Source organism: Embiotoca jacksoni, unplaced genomic scaffold (assembly GCF_022577435.1).
Source record: "Embiotoca jacksoni isolate LCO1_2020_lvr unplaced genomic scaffold, fEmbJac1.0.p SCAF_11, whole genome shotgun sequence".
Classification (NCBI taxonomy): domain Eukaryota; kingdom Metazoa; phylum Chordata; class Actinopteri; family Embiotocidae; genus Embiotoca; species Embiotoca jacksoni.
In genome coordinates, this window is record NW_027185241.1 from 7848912 (window position 1) to 7856328 (window position 7417).

A 7417-nucleotide genomic window follows, 5' to 3' on the forward strand; every position below is an offset into this window, starting at 1 on the left:
ACTGACCTCTATGAGACACAGGAGACATAATCACCAAGCAGCCAAGAGGTTGAATTCCGGGTTTACAGCTCATCTCTCCAGCTCGTGATGCAAATAGTGAAGCTCTGAGATGTTCAGAGAAAAATTAGGAAACGATCAGCAGGAAGAGCGCATGCAGCCTCCATTGTAAACCACTATGCTCAACTAAAAACACCCCCCTCCTCCTCCTCCTCCATTTCTTTGCATGCCATCTGACAGCGTTGTCTCGTAAGGAAAACTCGCTGCAGTCAAATTGCGGCAAGCGGGAGATAACATGAACCTGATAACAGTACCTCCCCATTCAACACAATTCAAGTCAAGGTTGAACGCCAGCGTTTGATTTTGATGGCTCAAAAGTATTTTTTTTTTTTTTTTTTTTCGAGGATCGTTATGAACAAAAAGCCCTCGTCTTTTCATTAAGTCTGGTTGAAGCACACAGGAGCTGTCGGCATAATTAGCAGCAGGAGGAAAGGGAGGAAGAGGGGGGGAGTAAAGTGAAAATGTGCGTTTTAAACGGAGAGCCGCATCACATCCTCGTTGCGTGGCCGCTTCTGTCAACACGAAGTCCTCTCTACCGACACCGCGAGATAACGCTCACCGGCCAGAAAACAAACCTGCGGCTGACTTAAAAGAGTGGTTGGGAGAAAAAACAAAAACAAACAAAAAAAACACAACAACAACCATAACACAAGGGTTTTTTTTTGTTTTTTTTCACGTGTATCGTTCGCTTACCCGGAGTGACGGGTCGCCTCAATCCGCCAACAGGAGCCCGCAGGCTGAGCTACGACGAGGCAGAAAACGGACGCCGATTCGGTTCAAAGTATCACAGCTAAGTTAGCGGGCTAGCTAGCTTAGCGAGCTAACGATGGGGGGGTGGTGGGGGTGGGGGGGGAAGTGAGAGTCTCTCCCTCTCTCTCCCTCTCTCTCTCTCTCTCTCTCTGTCGTCGAGACAAACCGGTTACCTAAAAAAAAAACAAGCCGGGGGAGAGGTGTTTCTCACTTCGAGCGCGCCAACAAGAGCGCATTGCGGTGTCCAAATGCGTTATCAGAGGAGACATCCATTTGAAGAGACGGAGGCTGTCGGTTGGAGTCGCTATGCGGCGATGTGAGCTCTCTGTCCGGGCGGACGTGCTGCCTCTTCCTCGGTCTGTGTGACTAAGGGGGAGGGGGGGTGGGGGGAGGTGGAGGAGGAGGAGGGGGAGGAGGGAGAGGGAGGGGGGGGGGGGGGAGCTGGGTGCTGATGTGCGGAGCAAACACAGGCTGGCAGCATCACTGTTCATCCCTCCTTTGACTATCTCAACCCGGAAGAATTACTGATCCCATCCTCTTTTACACAGTCCAAATTTTTTTTTTTTTTAAATCATTGAATTCAAGGGTGATACGGGGTGGGGGGGGGGGGGGGGGGGGGAGCATAGAAAACAAATGAACTGTGTAATGCATGGGTGGTTCATGATTAACCACTGAAGCTTTGTTTACGTTTAAGCTGAAATGCATGAGAAACAGAGAGATGTGTCATAAAACACAAATCACACCAATTGCTTAATCACAATTAATTGATCATAAAAAATACACTAAAGTCAAACAATGATGAAAGAAGTTGTCTGTTCAGATCCTTTACGTGAGCTATCTAATCTAAACATACTCCATTACAAATTAAAGTCCTACCTGAAATATCCCACTCAAGTAAAAAGCAACACAAAGCAGTTAACCATTAAAGTACGGCTTTGGTCTCCCTGACGGATATGCTATTATATATGACATCATTAGATTATTAACATTAAAGCATCAGTGTGTGAGCAGCATGTTACTGTTGTAGCTGCTGCAGGTGAAGCCAGTTTGAACTACAACGTATGCCTACTTTACATCCAGTTTTATATACAGGGACAACAGATAAAACCAAGAAGAAGAAAAAACAGGCTCTGATCTACAAATCTGTTTCCACTTTTTTTTTTCTCTAATCTTTAATTTATAGTGACATATTGGATCATTTGAACATTTATTGAAACGAAACCATGCAATAAGTTTAGAGGGAAAAATCCTTATTTGGTGGTGCTGTTAACAACTCAGAGACATCTGTAATGTGACCCTTACTACACACTGCTTTTTGTAAGATGTCAGAAGCCCAAAAGGTTGGAAACCACTGGTTTACAATGTGTTGTATTTTAAAAGCTAAATGTATTAGACCTTTCCACTGTGTTGAATCTTTATCTGCAAAGAAAGCTGAAATGTGATGGAGTGGAAGTATAAAAAAAGCATCACATGGACACAATCTAAGTGGTACCTGCTTTGAAATTGTAGCCCTTTTATAACAGTACCTAAATGCACTAGTTGTTACTATTCACCACTAAAGTCAAATGAGTCAGTCGAAGAAACCAAAAATGATGAATCGCACATCATAAATCACTGGAGGATAAATCTTATGGTTTTGACACAAACAAAAAACCTCTTAAACTACAACCGTGGCATCCTAGGGAAGCTGTTGCCTCACACTCGTAAGACAATTTCAATTGGTGCTTTCTGCTCTGTAACTGTTTTGAATGAGGAAAAAGAAGGAAAATGAAGACAGAGCAACTATCACCATGAAAAATGTAAAGAAGTGTTTTTTGAGAGTAAAAAAAAAAAAGGTAATGTAGTCATTTAAGGGACAAATGTACCAAATATCCAGGTAAAAATAAACATCCAAGACCTTTTTACATGAGGCAGAAAGTAGTGAATAAATATGCAGAATGCAAAGGATTATATCACTGACTAAAAGGCCTGGTTTATCCTGTTTGAGCTAATGAAAAATAAATCTTAAACAATTAGTTCTGCCCTCAGGGAAGCTACTGTATTTCATGCAGAAAACAAGAGTTTCAACTCACATATTAAATTTAAAAAAGAGCAGCATTTTTCAGACTTAATTAAAAACCTGCCTTAAGCACTGCTTTATCAAGTGGTAGCACACAAATGTGTGAAATACAGGCTCCTTGATCTGTATTTGTTGATTGTCAATTCATTTTCATTCAGCAAGCCATGGAAATTCAAAGCATACAAAAACTCAAAACAAACACCTTTGGCTCCCCCCCCCCCCCAACCTCACTTTTGTAAAGTCAAGTTTTGGAAAAGTTTGGAATATTTAACTGCCTGCAAAACAGGCAATGCAGGAAATGTGGGAAATGTATACTCACCATATTCGATCTTATCAGGGTATTTGTTGATAGAATATTAAGAGTACAAGGAGGTTTAATAGCTGAATTAAATAGGACATTTCAACATTAAAGGTGGAAGGTGTGCATGTTCCTAGAAGCCTTTTTGTTTCGTATAAAATACACAATTTGGAGTGTGCAGAAATTAAGCACAGCACTGCTGAACCTGGTGAGGACCTTTAACAGGTTCAGTATGACAGACGGCCATAATTTTACCCTGTTTTTATGGGCCACTACTTGCAAGCATACCTTCAATACAATAAGACCTCAGATGCAGCTGAGGGCCTGTCATATATTGCTATGTTCTGACAATAAAAACGGGTCTAAAAAAGAATGAAAAGTAGAGAAAAATGAATTGGTTTCTCTTTTCCACAACAAGAAAAAGAAGGTCTGTTTATGGCAAATGGGATACTCTCAGTTACAAGAAGCTATAAATAAGATGTCAGCAGTATTGCTCACTATTACCTGTTCCATCAGGGGAGTGTTTAGATGTCATGACTGCAGGCATAACTTTTTTTTTTTTGTCACAATTTATTACCAGAATAAGAGAGGCACTTGGGAGTACTCAGGCCGCTGCCAGTGGCAGGCCGAGCTAGCTGGTTGACTCAGTGAGTTCATTTTCTTTGGCTGGTACCTATTTATTGGCTGCTCATTCACTGGGATGGTAAATTCTGTTTCTTATTGGCAGTGTGGTCCCAGGTGTAATTTTGTGGAAGATTTACTGTGGTCAATGTATGATGTGCAAAATATGGTGTCAGTCCACTTCCTGAAGAGTTGTGCATGCAAATTGGTTTGTTTTGGCATCACTGCCAAACGCCTGTTGGACTTAATGAAGTCAGTGAGGAGCTGCGTATCATATTTATGACTCAAGGTTCTACCTGCACAGACAGAAAACACTGTGCCTCGACTTGATGAGATGTGAATAGCAATACAGCCGCACTTCTAGGTCAGGTCATGCAGAATGTATTCAGGAAACAAAATTCAGCACGGCGAATGATTAAATATGTGAAACACACAACCTATTTGCATTCTCTCCTGACAAGCTCACCGTCTTGTATGAGTCATTATACATTTGCAAAAGGATCTCACAACCTTGGGCTTTTTTGTTGTCTATAATTATATCTCTCATTTGGAAAGGAAAACCTGATGTCAGCTTGGGATGTAACAAATCCACTTTAAAGCAGTGAAGGTTTTAATTTGATACAAAATTAAAATTTCAATTATTCTGTCGCATTTGTACAGCATATATGTAGGTTACAGAAAATGGGCTTGGGTTTAACAAATTCAAGTTTTAAACACAACCCAGAAAGGTAAAAAGGAGTTCTTTAAACACCCAATGATTTATTGCAGATGTACAAATTAATTTAATTGCAATAGAAGTCAAAAATGAAAAAGACCTGGTATATTTGGCCATCTTTTTATCGATAGTATAACTGACATAAAGAGGTATTTGAGAAATGTACATTTTGCATATGTTTTAGATATTGCAAATGTTTTTGACTTTTGACAGTTAAGAGCACACTTTTTCTAATACAAATTTTCTTTTAATCACGCAGACAGTCATACGTATCTATATATGTTATCAAAAGAGGCAGGATTCAGGCACACACACATGCCTGCATGCACACACACGTGAGAGCTATCCATTCGCATTACAAACATTGACTCATATCCAGTACCAGTCAATGGCCTGCTGACACAGATCAATACGTTTTGCTTCTGGCTCTGGCTTACATGTGTGCCTCTCTTACCACCCACAGTCACTAGAGCAGAAAGCACCAACCGGCTTACATAATACGCTGTGAAATTACACCTCGAGCAGCATGCATGCATATACTGTACGTGTGTTTCAACTGAAAAATCAACTTCACTGAGAAAAATGCTTTTCTATGGCTTTTTGTAGTAACAGCACAGTTTCAAGTGGATCATAGAGAGCTGAGAACAACACAAAAAGCTTCCCCTGTTTGACAGAGGAACTGTGTGTGGCACCCAGGTGTGTTTAAACTGTAAGCTACAGCTGGTGCAAAATCGTTTTTACTTTGATGTTGCTGATTCCAGCATGCTGCCGCAGATAGCTGTCTGTTGAATACAGTAGGTGATGTGTTCATAAAGAACGGCTTGTGCAGGTCCAGTACCCCGCAGTTACAGCTCATAGTCATAACTTTACCCATGAAACATTCATATCTGTTTGCAATTGAGCTTGAGCAGAGTCTCTTGATATGCTTTATTCATGCAGCTGGCAGCAGTAGTGTGCCAGTGCTGAAAAATGAATGAGACATTTGGAAAGGCCTTTTTCTGAATCAGTGTTTCCCCAGTAGGTGTGGTCCTCAAGTCACCATAAGGACAAGAGAATCAAAGTAGCAATAATGTCTCCGTGTGTGTCTCAAAGACATCTCCATATATACAGCATTACACCAGCATCCCAGAGTTCACCAGGGTCTCCACAGCAGCTCAGAAGGAACTGTGCTGAATTTGGATGTGTTAGATCTTTGTTGGGCAGGTTGCCTGAATGCTGACAGGTCCTTCCCTAGTGGGCCGATGCAGACTGATGGATTTGCTAGAGGCACTTTGCTCTCAAAGGTGTCTGTGTGAAACACTGTGACTGAATGACGAGAGAACAACCATGTACCTCCCAAGGCATGGCATCCTACTCTAATCAACAACAGATCACTAAGGCCACCACAGCTGGCAGACTCATGCTGACAGGTGAGCTTGTCTAATTTTACCCGAGCAGCTTTTTAGATCACTATGAGGAATGTTATTCTCTCTTCCATACTTTCATTGATCAGGTCAGAGGATGTGGGCTAGGCTGTGTTTGTAGCTAAATTCAAATATGATCTTTGATTAATGTTTGGTCTTAATCACAAGAGCCCAGATCTCTGCAAGGTGTTGCATGAAAAATGTAAAGAAGTCTTGAAATGAATAGCAGGGACTACAACAGTTTAGTTTCTTGACCTTTATCCGATCTTTGCATACATTTTTTTTTTTTTTGGTGAAAGACAGGGGTCACAAGCTTTATTTCAAGAGTCAGAGAGGTTGGAAACACCGTTTTATGTTAAGTTCAATTGGTTTTAAATCTACAGCGGTTGCCTTCGACATAGCACTTCTGATAATATCTTCACTTGGACGCCTGATAACTTTAACGATCATCTTCTTGGGTTTTTGAGAAGTAATAAGCGGTCAGAACTCAGGATAATGGGTTGTAAGCTGTTGTATTGCATCAGTTACTAGGACTGAATTTGAACTGAAGAAGAAGAAGAAGAAGAAGAAGAAGAAGAAGAAGAAGAAGAAGAAGAAGAAGAAAGAGTGGAGAACAAAAACAGGCTCCTGCAGTATTTATTTATTTTTTAAAGATGATAAGTTATATCAATAAAAGTCTGCAAAGTAAAATGCAATTAAGTCACTAAAAACTCACTGCTCACTGTAACCTATTGCATGAGGGTTAGCAGTTTTGATATTTGGGCCCACTGAGGAACTAAAAATGCAATTGTCTTCTATTGTCTGTAGTTTGCCTCCAGCTTTCTGTAGGTAGAGCCTCCCATTCACCACATGGTGGCAGACATTTTCCACCGACAGGATTCTGTCCATCACTGCGTTGCATAAATTACTGCTTACAGTAAGTTTACAAGACTTGCCAGCTCACACAGGTGTATGTTGGTGTTAGACATATTCTGTGAAACTGTAGACATTCAAACCCTATGCTAATATGCATACTGTTTGCTAAAAGGATTACTCTGCCGCAGACATAGGCCTAAAGATATTAGGGCTGGATGAAAAAGGGGCTGTTGGTGAAAAATCCATACATTTTAGTTTTACTGCATTCACATTCACCAAATTACATTTCTGTATTTACAATTTTTAATTGAGATTATATATAATAAGAATAATGAATAAGTGTTTTAAGGATTTCTTAAACTGTGATGTATAGGACTGTCACCTAACTGGAAGTGAAGAAAGAATTAGTATCACTATGATGATGAAAAACAAACAATAAACCACATTGGGAAAATGTAAGGTAAGACATGGAAATTACGCATGGTGTTCTCATTGATTACCTGAGAGTTACAGGAATATTAGAGAGAATTTTATTTATGTGCTCTCCTGCCAATCTACTGTTCAAACTCCAATCCAGTAGGTGACAGTATTGCGTCTGAGAGCTGAATGCCAACCGCCTGTAAAATCAACGAAGTGAATCCTTTCCACATCCGGGTGAA

The 7417-nt window shown here is 40.5% G+C and overlaps 1 protein-coding gene across 3 annotated transcripts in view; it reads right to left on the reverse strand.

Annotated features, from left to right (window-relative positions):
• The window catches only part of galnt1 (UDP-N-acetyl-alpha-D-galactosamine:polypeptide N-acetylgalactosaminyltransferase 1), a 38823-nt gene extending 37644 nt beyond the window's left edge, over positions 1-1179 (reverse strand). For 2 of the 3 annotated variants that reach the window (XM_069142888.1, XM_069142889.1), the window contains exon 1: positions 751-1179. The gene's annotated coding sequence lies outside the window, so the exon portion shown is untranslated. The remainder of the gene's footprint in view (positions 1-750) is intronic. The other variant, XM_069142890.1, reaches the window with a different exon arrangement.
• Between the last annotated feature and the right edge of the window lie 6238 nt (positions 1180-7417).